We start from the raw sequence: 13,874 nt of genomic DNA, 5'->3' as shown, positions 1-13,874 counted from the left end.
AGAATCGTTGTTGTAAAGACTACAAGATACATCGAATAACTAACTAGATATAAACAATTATAATATTCTATATATATTTTTTCTTTTATATTTCCATAAGTATTACTAAGTCTCTGAACTTGAGGAGACTACAAATCCAGCTATTTGAATTCGATGCAGAGCTGAGAGGCTATTTATTTTAGTATGACGTCAACTTTATTTTAGTCTGTACATCACTAAAATTTTTTTTATACTGGTCCGATTTCTTTGAGTAGAATCTCTATAAACCACAAAATGTATTTATTTGGTCCATTAGGAGGGGAGGGGGCGGTTAAAATTTGAAAAAGTTCACTCCTTTTACCTTAAAATCGAAAAAATAAGTATGTTTATATTATTATTGGTATGGTATTTAAGTATAGTACAAAGTAGAAAAAACGTCATATTACACTATTTCATGTTCAAAAAGCAATGATTGAAATATATACTTTATATAGAAATTTAAAATAAAAAATAGTAATTAGTTTCAATCTCCCCGTGATTAAACCTAGGACACTTCCTGCCCCTCCTCTCAAAAAAGGCATTGCTAATATGTTTTAAAGGTTTCAGTTTTTGTACATTTGACTATTTGAGTATGATTTTAAATGGAATTAAATCAAATCGCGCTATGTTTTATAACGTCACCACATTACAGAAATAGAATTTAAAAAAATATCTATGCTCGCGTTGTTAGGTAATTGTTGTGAGATAAAAAGTTTTCTACTATAGTTAGCAATAATTTATTTATATCACATGCATTATCTACCAACCATACAGCGTATTTTTACATGTTTTTCTTTAACTCACTAACACGTACGTACGGTCTTCCAAAATCTTGCAAAATTAATTCAACCCACTTCCCGATGTCCTAAAGTCCAAATTCATTGAGTTCAGTATTATGAAATGTATGTGCCACACACTAATATTGAACCAAATTTAAATTACAAAAAAAATTACAATATAAAACATTATCTGATAAATTTATGAGGGACTTTGTTGAAAATAGGGCCTACGCTTTTATTTTCAGCCGAAAATTAAAGATATTTAACATTCTTTAAAATTGTAGTTAATTTTCGGTTGTTTTAAAAGTAATTGACATTTAAAAAAAATGTGCTTCAATTGATTAGTAAATTGTTCTTGCAGTAAAATTATTTTTTACTTTTTTGTTTATTTTTTCACTTTTTTTTAAAAAAACAAGTTTTAAATAAGTTTTTTGACTACTTGATTAAAATATACCAGAAAAATGTTAGTCAGTTTCTGAAGAAAAACGTGGTCAATAGTTGCATAGTTTCTGAGAACCTTAAGGATACTGAAGACAGGAATGAACGTTTATACATTTATACTACATGAATACTAATAATATTTAAATACTAATACTGCCCAACATCTCATGCTATAGAAAGATTTAAAAATTAAGGAGATTGAAAGCAACGATCGGTTTTTGGACACTTCAGACCTAAACACCTGTTAGTTAGCCCTACTTAGTATGTACCGATTTCAATTCTGTAAAAATATTTGAGTTTATCGTTCTCTTTTCTAGGTTTTTGGGGGAATCGATTTTTGATATTTCAATAAAAATTGTATTTCAATCCCATTTTAATTTCTCAAATTGTTGGTATTCACTTTTTTGTTTCTTTTTCAAGTAAATGAAATAGAGACCTATTCAAAAATCGACTTCTATAATAATCTGCAAAAAAAGACGATGAGACCGCAGATATGTTTACAGAATTAAAATACGAATTTTCTAAGTAGGCGTGATTTTATCAGGCTTTTTAGGTCTTAATTGGTTTCTTGTACCACCAAAATGGCTTTAACTCATAAGAAAATATTGTATACGTTAAAAAATATAATACTCTGAAGCTTGTACAAATTAACCTAAAAAAAATTGATATGGTCAACATTTATAAAAACCACTTTTTTTTTAAATATTGCCTATACAAAACTCCTTAAAACCACCCACTTTTAATCTCCTTACAGCCATTTTTTGACAATTTGAAATTTATTATTAAATCTTATAATGTCTAATGTTATAATTGGTTTCGGAAAGGCCCTGAATGAATAGTTTATTTATGTAATAGTATTTAACATACTTTTAAACCTTCTATAATAACTTATTTTGTTACCTATTCATTTAATTTTTAATTTATAATAACGATTTATTTATTTTATTAGAATTCATTATTGATATTATGTATTTTAATTTTTTTTTTTTGAAAACAAATATGTTGTATTATTGTTAGATTAGGTTAGGTTATTAAATATAGCTCTAACGCAATATTTGTATTGGCTAAAAATTATTATTATGCACTCGCAGTTAAAAAAAAATATTTTTTTCGTCATACATGGTTAATAATATATTGCTTAGCAACGGAAAAATCAAAATCGTTTGGACAATAAATTAACTATAATCATTAATTTTACTTTTACGTCAACTCAAACAATTTTTTTTTTTTGAAAAGTTCGGTTTTTTCTTTAGAAATATATTTTTATTTTTTGTTTACTGCGGCTTTTTAAATATATAAAAGCGACCGAAAGGATTATGTTTACTAAGACAACAGAATTTTCACGGACAGAAACTGACAAAAAAAAATCAATTTTTGATCAATTTAAATGTATGGTTATACTTTTTTATATTGTATTTATTTAGTACAAAATAGGTAAATTCAAACAAGTTTATACGACTATCCAATATTTTTTTAATACTAAACTATTTGTGTCTCAAGTGTTTGACCAACAAATAACAAATATGTATTATTTTAATACAACTACTGAACCTTTATTCGACCGGTTATTATCAAATTTTATCTAAACCATTCAACCAATTTTGAAAATAAAAACTAAAATGATCACTAAAATTGTAAGAGTATTTTTTGCTTTGGCCAAGTTTGTTTCTTATAGAACTGCGTAAATCACTCATAACCAACACAAGTTTAAAACTCTATTATATGAGGTTGTATTTTTACGTTGTTTTAAAAAAAGTGTAAAATACAATTTATAATTAAATTTAAAATAACCACGATTAAAAAAAAACTAGACATAAAAAAAGTTGGTATGTATACTTAAATATGTTCTTTAAAATATGTTATAATGACGAAATTAAATGTTGCAATTATCGGCTGCTCTAATTTGTAACTTCTGTTAAATATGTTTAAAAGTAAATAAAAGTGAAATTTTCAAAAAGATCAAGCAATAATGAAGACGCGTGAGAACCGCAACATTTTTTATTTAAGAGCTTTTTACTGTCGGTTTTTTTAAAATTTAATTAAAATGTTTATTTAATATAGTATTACGTTTAATTATTTGTATTGGCCAAAAACAATTATAACATACTAATAATATATTAATACTTGATCGTTATACACGACTAATAATGTGCTTAGCAACTATCAGTTGATAAAAACAAAATCTCCAAGTCGATAATTAATGAATAATCATTATGTCTTTTACTTTTACGTCATTTCGAGCATGTCTCTTCTTCACGTTATTCAATGATTTTTTTAGAAATTTCTTTTGATTGTTTTTTTGGTGACTTTTCAAATGGATAATAGTGATTGAAACTCGAAAAGATTGGGTTAGCTGAGACGACAGAATTTTTGAAAACGGCGCGGCGACTGTTTAAAAAGCATTAAATGTCGTCCAATTTAAATAAATATTTATGTTATTATTAATTAAATAGCATTTAACATTTATTGTTTAGCATAGGAAAATATTAATACAACAGAAATACGTAAAACTTTCTTATATTATTTTATAATAATTTATAGTTATAACAGTAATCTTACTAAAATTAAAAACAATTTGTATTGTTAACTATTATAATACGTTGTAGTGATACTATTTTCTACCGTTGTTTTTTTAAGTTTATTGGGAAACTAATAAAAAATTATTAAGTCGATAGGTACACATTACAATTTTTTTTTTAATTTACATTTAATCATGAGCGATCAGTTGAATGACGATTTTTGACTACCCAATTGTAGTTTGTCAACACACCACCACCACCACCATTAAATATCAACGGCGCCAACAATCCGTTCTATCTAATTCGCTTGTAGAAGGTTTACTACGATTATAAGTTGTCGATTATAAGGTGTCCAGTGGACGGCGGTCGGTAGTTGCGATGGTGAAGTTATACGACAACTACCTGAGTTTAGCTTTCTAACCGCGTGTTGAGACGACTGCGATAGCTAGATAGCGCGAACTGTGCGCATGCATCCACACGACGCCTACTTTGTCATGAGTACAGCAAAGTCTCGTAGTCTATCGAATCAAATGCCATGGAAAAGTCAGTGTATAACACATCAACCTGATTACCAAACTCAAACGCTTAGTGAAGAAAGGAGACAAAATCTACGTGTTGCAATATCGGCGGGTTCCCTGACTTAAAGATACGCGTACACAACTTATTTTCCATTGGTAAACTAAGCGAGCAACGACAACTACTATATTTTTATTTGCGTGCATTATTCAACCACACTCTTCCTCCCGTCCTAAATTTATAACTTTAAAGTAATTTTATCCATAACTAGTTATCGACCAGTCAACATTTTTAGCAAATCACGTATCTTATAAATCAATTTATAAAGCTTATTTCATATATATATATATATATATATTATATTTTTGTTTCAAATGTTGATAGCGCTCTGGAAAATAATTAAAAACGAAATATTTAGTAATTTTATAAAATATTGTAAAATAATATTTAAACAAAAATCATTTTTTTAAAATAAAATTGCAATTTTTTTAAGAAAAAAATAAGTGTCACCCTGTTATGTTCATATAAGTTGCTAGATAATTTCTGATTTTACAATATGTAAATAAACGTATAAACAATTATAGTGGTTTCACTGTTCTCTAGTAGCACGGAATTTCTATATTTTTACTTTTTATTAGATACCTATAAAACTTAAAAAGCTCATTAAACTTGTGATATTTAAAGATAAAGACAACATATAACGGTTGGATTATATTGATGTTTGTTTGTATTAAATCGATATAAGAACTTAGGGGAAATATATCCGACAGAGATTTAAAATGTACGGCAGTTTACTTTTAAATGTAATCTATGAACAATTGATTTGAAGTATGTTTTATCAAATTTTCTTAAGCACTAGATTTTTTTAATGGTTTTTCATCTGTTTCGAACGCGCGTTAATTATAACCAATATAATAATGATTCATATTATAATAAGGAAAAAGCGAAAGTAAATATTTTATAATTCTCAGAATATGGCGCCTTCGGACATAAGAGTCATACATCGTGAATGGTTTATACTTTAAACCGTTTAACGTTGTATCAACATCTAAGCTTGAACGTTGCTATTGAGTTATTCGATACATGCAGCATAGTACATAACATGTACCTAAAACTAAAATGTTTATACGGTGGACAGACCAATCCAGAATCAGTGTGAAAGTTTTCATTGCTAATTAGCGGAAAAAAAATTATATTACGACGAGTTATAAATATTTCGAATCAACGTCGTTTCTGAGGATTTAAGATATCTCAATCAACTCCCTGCGGTCTCAATTATATAATACTATGCCGTTTATCTCAATTAGTAATAGTTATTCATGACTAATCCTCGCATTTTGGATATTATTGATGGTCTTGGAATAACTCTTTACAGTATACGGTACATTTAAATTAAATAGTAATTTATGTATTCTATTAAGTTGTAATAATCGATTGAACATTTTGACCGATAAAATAAGATATATTTCATAAATAAATTATAATATAATATTCTAACAAAAAGTAAATAGACTAATACAAATATTTCAAAAAAATAAATTAATGTTATTTGTGTGTCCTACGTTAACTAGATCAGCCTGTATAAATGAAAAATAACAACCAAAAAAAGCCGTTGCTGAATTATAAATTCCTGAAAACAGAATTGACTTAGGATAACTTAGGAAAATTTCTTGTTTAAATAATCAGCAAATCGCCGCCAAAACTGAATCAGATTCTAGACAACTTAACGGAACAAACATACTGGTAATTGTAAGGGAAGAATTCGAATCCGCGTATGTGCTATCGTCGGACATAGGAATTACACAAACCTACAAATACGGATAAAAATCTAAGTTGTTCTATTTTTAATCAAAATCCATATGATCTAATTCTCACCGTAAATTTTTAGTTTTTTTTTATACCATTAGAGCTTATAAGCAAACCAACATCTATATCTAATTGCATTGTCGGTTTAATGCAGAGAAGAATTTGTCGGAGAATTTCATTTTTTAATATGTCATACGAAATGTTGTCTAGTATATTACTAAACATGGGGTAAGGCCATGTGCTAAGCATCTAAGGAGATTACAGATTACCTACCAGAGTGTATATATGGGATACGTTGACAGTTCAATCAAATACACACGATCAAACAAATAGTAGAAAAGAGATATGAATTTCACCAGGATGTGTGTTCACCGTACGTGAAATTCAATCGTACGACTTTATCAGACAAGTTTATTAATGATGATTGAACTCAAAATACCGCCAAACATTGACAGGTTAGTGAAATATATGTTTATAAAATTATAAAAGCAAAGTAAATATTTGAACTCTAAAACGACAGATTTTCTAGTCAGTTAGAGAAAAAAGGATGTGTTATTTTCCGTGCTTTTCAATATTGTGCTTGAATCAGTAATCAGGAAAATATAAAATACTATAGGTTAAAAATATAGGTCAATGGCGCAGGAAGTTCAACCAAGAATTAAAGGAAGAACTAAATATAGTTCAATTAATGGATTCATAAAGAGTCAAAGGATAAAATGGCTAGGGCATGTTATGCGGCGTACACAGATGCATTAACCAAGGTAGTATTAAATTGGAAGCCGGAAGGAAGAAGGCCACGGGGTCGTCCTCGGAAAAGATGGATGGATGTCGTGGAAAAAGATTTGGAGGACCTTGGAGCACAGAATTGGAGGGAGATAGTGCAGGATCGAGATAAGTGGGGTGATTTAGTGATGGCGGCAAAAACTCTTGGAGAGTTATGAAGGCCGGAAGAAGAAGAAGAAGTATAGGTTAAAAAACCGGAGTGGAAAATGTGGTGATAGCGGCATATTCAGATAAATTAATATGTTAATAGTTATTGCCTATTGGCGAAACAGAAGAGTAAATAAACAGCAAAGAAGATAATATAAAAAAGGAAAAACTGCTATTGGACTTAACATAAACGAGGACAAGACAACAAATACCTATTTATATATTACAGATATGTGACATTTGAGAAAGTATCAAATTACCAATACCTAGTAGATGTAAACGAATTAGCCAGTAACTATAATTGAAAAATTTTTTGGAGACATTTATTATTTTAAATTAGGTAATCGACTTAGTAAATATGACTTGGCCCTTTTTTGCCCCCGATGCCAAAGAAAATATAACAAATTGTATCATTTCTGTTTTTTAGACCATCATATACTACACTAGAACCCTCTACGGTGACATCCATGTGGGTCGTCCTGTAAAGCGAGTTCGTCAAGAACCCACCTTGGTAGCATTGTGCCTTTACGCTATGTAGCTCTGCTACATATGATGATACAGACTTTTGCGATAGAGTTGTATTTTATATGACAATATGTATCATGTATACTTATAGGGCACAACACACCATAGTTGTCAAAACAAATCCAACCCCAGATAAATCTCGTGATTTTTTTTGTTTAAGCCAATCAAATGTTTAATACTGACTATTAACCCAAACATAAAGGTGTTATAAATTTTGTTAGGGTTTATACATACCAAAAACGGGTTTTCGCTGACACTACCTTTGCAGGAACTTTGTTTTCATTTGTTCGCTTTAGATTACGATTTTAGCCTTTTAACTGGCTTAAACGACACTACTGTATTCTTACATTATTTTTAGAATATTGACCAATTTAGAAAAAATTCTAGTTTCTTTCAAACATTTCGCTGTTAGTAAGTATTTATTTTAAACACAGTAGAACCAATACCGAGACAGGAGATTATTGGATATCAAAGATATAAGTTATTACTGATCACTTCATTCATCAATTTTGATAGCTTTGCGGGACTTATTTTCGTAAACTATTTGTTCAGCTGTTCATGAATAGAAAATCGTTTGGAGTCCAATGGGGATGTCACATAGCCATTCATAAGACATAACAAAAACACCGATGTCGTGTAAAACAATCTTAACCTACGCTAAACTTTCACCGTAGGCACAGACTCGGGATATAGCGTGACCTCAGAGGTCACGATAAAATGCCAAACGTTTTGTAACTAGTTTACGCAAAAGATATTCAATCATTATGTACATAATAATATTATGTAAATAGATCATATTATGATCTATTACGCGCTTCGACGATGATGTATTGCGTTTTAAATGTTTGACGGAAGTTGTAACCGAGTACATGTTGATATTATAAGGAGGTATTAATAACGTGCAGATTAAATCTTATGGCGTATCCTTGACGACGGTTATAGGTACAGATCGCCTTGTCGAGTTAAAAGACCAAGATCAAGACTCATAGCTCATAGGGTCCATTGTCTGCACAATTAAATATAAATTAAAAACGTACAGCGGCGTCATACGTACACTTACTGCATACAACAGATTCCGTTTTTTGTTATTATTGTTTGATTGATTGATGGGCCGCACTTGATTACCACAAAACACAATTGGGTCTGTTATAGATCATTGTTCTAAAACGTCACCTGTTGTATCTTCATCATATATTTTCTATGGATTACAGGATATTTATTATTATTGGACATTAAATTTAAAACTTAAAACTGGTTGAAGTAAATACGGCAATAACTATACTTCGTATTTCAAATAAAAACAAATATTCCATTTAGTATTTTCTATACCAATTATTTTATTATAAAAATATTTATATTATTAATATATTTATATATTTGTACAATAAAAAAACACATTATCAAAGACTTCTAAATAGGGATCGTTGATCTATATAAATACATATATGATATATATATATATATTCATAAGTATAACTAATAATATATACCTTTTATAACAATTCTTTTTTCATCAATTTTAAGACACCGCCGAGTAGAACAATTTTTCTGAATTAGGTTTAGATTAAACCAATATGTAAAAACTACCATAAAAGTAAAACTACTATACATTAATCTTAATTTATCAACGTCGAGAATAAGAAAATCAAATAAAACATTTATACTTATTATAATTTATAAGAGTTATGTGTATACTACATACACAATTTCTTACAGGAATCAGCATTTTTGAATTACACTGTATTGGGCGATTTATAACAACCAAATTGCGAGTTGTAGAAACTAGCAACTGCCCGTTGGAAAATTGTTGCTCAGGACGTGTTTGGTTAACAAGCCTATTCAATTTTAAATTCCACTGACAACACATTTTGTAATTTGATTCGGACTATATTATGCCTTCAATAGTAAAAAGCCCACCAGCTGCATATTATAACGTACCTATTTTATGATTACAGCTGTAAATATTTCTGCCAATTTTATGATTTTTACTGACGGCCAGTATTGACATAACACGTCTTATGTCCATAGCAGTAATCTACGTGCAAACAGTTTTGTATGAAATAGATAAGAGGATTTCATATATGATTTGAGCAAAATGCTTACAGTGAGAATAATAACTACTTATAATAGACAAGCGTAAAAAAAGACTTAAACGCCCAACACGACAACACAAAACACATTTCATGCGAAATAATTTTACTTCCACTAATCGCAAGAGCTGCGGTTGTGAAAAACATATTTTAAACAATCAATTTCCGTTGCAACATATTTCATCTTGTTTCAAAAATGTATAACAAAATGCTAACAAAATATACAAAATATACATTCGTATACAGAAACGATTAAAAAAGAGAACCGTTGGGAGCATAGTTGAGTCTGGACGGATCCGATAATAAGTATCTAATACATTTGAAAATTAATAATTACATCTATTTTTATTACACCACATTTATTAAACACTCTTCGAAGTATTAAATTTATTTTTTATTAATAATACAAATTTATAAGAACAAAAGATAATTTTATTTTTCTATAAAATAACCTACATAGCATATAGGTATAATTACTTTACCTTTTAAACGTTACAGCTAATAATGACCGTAATACACGTACATACAGAAATTTAAAAGTTTGATTGACAAATTTCAAAGTTTCAATTATTTATTTAATGTCAGTGACTACTGAAATCGCAATAATAAAAAGCGAATTAAAGTTTACAAGTCATGATCTAAATCTTATAGGAAACCAAAAGGTTAAGTTGCTCAATAGTCAATACTAACATTCCTCCTCCGGTTTTCTACGAATGCACACGAAGGAGAAAAAAAAATACTAACATAATACTGTCATACTAACATAAACAGCGTATTCACTGTTCAATAACTTCGGGAACTTAACTTCTTTTAATACTATAAAAACTTATTTCCAAACGAACTGAACGTATGATATTAGATAATATGATTTAGAAACTTTATATAATTTTACACACTTTCAGTATATATTTTTGTTTAAAAGACTGATTGGAAAAAACTATTGAAAAAGTACACTTCATTCCCTTTAAAATCATTAAATACATTCTAATAGATGACATTATTTTTGTTTTAGCATAGCCAATAGGTATGCACTCATAAATAAAAAAGGTCATTGACCTCTTTTATAAGGATTTGAATCAGTATATTTAAAGAACAGAACTCAAAATCTATTTTACAGGCAATTTTAAATCTATAATTCGACCTAATAATTTGTAATGCAATCAAATTTTTACTGTTTTCCTCAAATGTATTTGTTAATCGAATTTATGAACATCCACATTGACAATTGAAAATACTTTTTAGTGGTAGGATGGCGCACGGGGAAGACGTTGGGTTATTCGCTCCTTCCCCTGCCTATACACGCAGACAATGGAAGTAGTAAGGAAAAAAACAATGGTCGTTAAGGCAGCCGTCGACGTTTGCAGGTCAATGTACGTTAATTCATGTAATAAAATATAGAATGAAGACGACCAGATACGTGTAACAACATAATATAAGATCATACCGACATTTATTATTCTAAATTATGTTTCTTCTTATTACATGAATAGTGAAATAATTAATCAGAGGTGCGTAAAATGCCAAAAGCAATAAGTTGGACTCTCAAACACACGCAAGCCGAAAGACCTGAGGGTTTAATTACAACAGAGATTTTATTTAAAACTCGTCACTTGTACTCCAATGAATAGTTATGTGTAATGTGATGTTGTATTGCAATCCTTTTTAGTATGGTCATTTTTTTTTATGCTACATTTTATATAGTCACTGTTGATACTTGTGTGAATCACAAATTATCATGCGAATTATCATGGAATTATCATGCGTGGCCTAGACCTACATCTACAGATTTTTAGTCATACATTTATTTACTCTATAGTCGAAAAATATAATAACAGACTGCGATAATTCGCCCGCTAATCAATTTAATATTTGCGTGACATCGACAATAATTACTAATCTAATGACAAATAATAATCTCGACCTTAACCCAACGATGGTACACGATGACTAACCAAAATTAGAACATCTCGAACAGTCACGACACAGTTTTTTAATTTTTTACACGCCTCAATCTGTGATATTGGTTAAGTAGGACAACGCGACCAACTAACAAAAAAATCACTGTGTTTAGTATATCACAGTGGTTTTTAATTAGTCCAACGCCCTGAGCGCACCAGCCCGTAAGCTTCACTTACCTCACACCACTATATTAATATAGGCCGAGCAGAGGCATACAAAGAAAAGTAAGACACGCATAAAGTTAAAATCATTTCATTAGCCTAAAAGGTGAAATCTCAAATGTCCGACACTTATATATAAATACATAAATCCATTGATTATGAGATTTTTGTTTTCAACATAATACAGATTAATGTGCTGTGAAGATTTAAATGGGAAAATAGCTGTAGTTGTTTAAGAAATATGGTCTCAATAGAAATGTTGTTCTTAATTTATTTTAAATGATATATAACGGTTTGGAGAAGCCCAAACGTACGCAGTAGTAGTAAGCGTTTTGTCTTTCAATGAAATAAAGTTAAGAAACATAGACTTGTGTGCATGGTGCTTGCGGTATGTCCAGAAACATCTTACACTATCTCTAGAGGACTTAAACGGTCAAATTATATAATTAATAAATATTATGAATTTGTTTTGGTCATTTTAATATGAAATACAATATTTTTAAACAATAATAACGATTAGGTATGGGTATCCGTGTAAGTAAGGAAAACGGGTATTAACCAGAGGGCATATGGTCGTTTTCCGCCAAAACCAGAATATTCACTGTTCCACTAGACTCTAGTGACTAGAGAAATAGTCGCGACAGTGGAACGGTGACTATGTCTCTGCATACCCTGCAATGGGTTCGAAACGCTAGCCAACCAAAGCGACATGGATAGAAGCGAAAATTATCGAATTAAAATTTTGAATTGGATTAAAAAATGAATCAGCTGGTTCACCACGTTAGCGATTGTAAGACCAAAGTGTATAGAGAATATTATATGGTTGTGCAAGATATTCATAATAATCTAATTCAGAATCATCTGCCATCACCACGATCGATAGGGCCACGTGGCAAATCGATTTTTTAGACCCTTACCCCAATGATATCCTCTTTCATCATTGTGTCGAAAGTCAGAAGCTATAATATCCCTTCTGTGACAGATCGAGCCGCAGAAAGAATCATTGTCGTTAGCGTGTGCCATGCGCAAGCCGGCATTAAACTAATGCATCAATCAAATAATAATCACCGCATGTTATTATACAAAAATAAAAAAATTCCCTCCACTTAGGTTAATATTTTATAAGCGCCTTAATATTTTTTATTACATCTTTTTAATAAGCTTTTAATTTTCTTTGTAATTGACTTAATGACCGGCAGTCGTGTAGTATGTTTGTAATTTTGTTTGAAACGATGAAACCCTATAATCACTTTTTAATCATTATACACATTACTAATTATCACAGTTTTTTGCGTATATTATTGTATACTACTATAATACTCGCGATAAATTGTTTTTTATCTTCACATTTAGATTAGTTAACTTTCTACGGCAATAATGATTAATAATACGATAAGACTTAGCATCTTTCAAAATAAAAAAATGAAAACAGATTTATAAGTTGGAGAAAGTAAGTATTTAATTAAAAAATATTTTTACATCTTTTAATCGTTTTTAAAAAGACTAAATAATATCAATAGCTAATTATTTTTTAAGTCTACATACTATGATCTCATGATAAAAATACATTAATTTAACAATTTAGTAACAGCGAGTGGTACTTGTTTTACTTTATACCATTTAAATAGCTTATAGGAAAACATTTATCGGTCCAGTTATCAAAACAATTCACGTGAGTCGTGCAGTACTCGCACATAATTTATGGTTTTAACAAAGGCTTTGAAGTCTACTTTAAAGCCTTTGAAAAGAACAGAAAATGTTATTTACGATCTACTTTTACTTTACTATTACTGTCAAAGACCCAATGCTTTGTATCTTAAGTGATGGAATTATCTTTTTTTATTACAATATTTTAGATTAGGTTTAAATATTGTGTGCTCTAATAGCAAACTCAATACTAAAGTACTACTATTTGAATATAATAATATTTCCGTCAAGCTGTTTGTATTTCTTACTTATTGTCTATCTTGTATGCGTTACGGGCATTCGCGTAGTATGTGTCTGTTTGAGAGTTGAGTTTTATAAAATTCGTATTGCGGATGCAGCTGGGTACTGAGAATCGATACTTTTTTAACAAACAAAAATTTTTTGACATTAGAATCAAGTTTCAATATTTTTCTAGTATACTGG

The sequence above is a fragment of the Adelges cooleyi genome, unplaced genomic scaffold (assembly GCF_023614345.1).
Source record: "Adelges cooleyi isolate 19-005CV unplaced genomic scaffold, UGA_ACOO_1.1 ACOO_flye_CR_arks_rails_tigmint_CR_PRNA_1, whole genome shotgun sequence".
Classification (NCBI taxonomy): Eukaryota; Metazoa; Arthropoda; class Insecta; order Hemiptera; family Adelgidae; genus Adelges; species Adelges cooleyi.
This window is presented reverse-complemented; position numbering follows the sequence as displayed.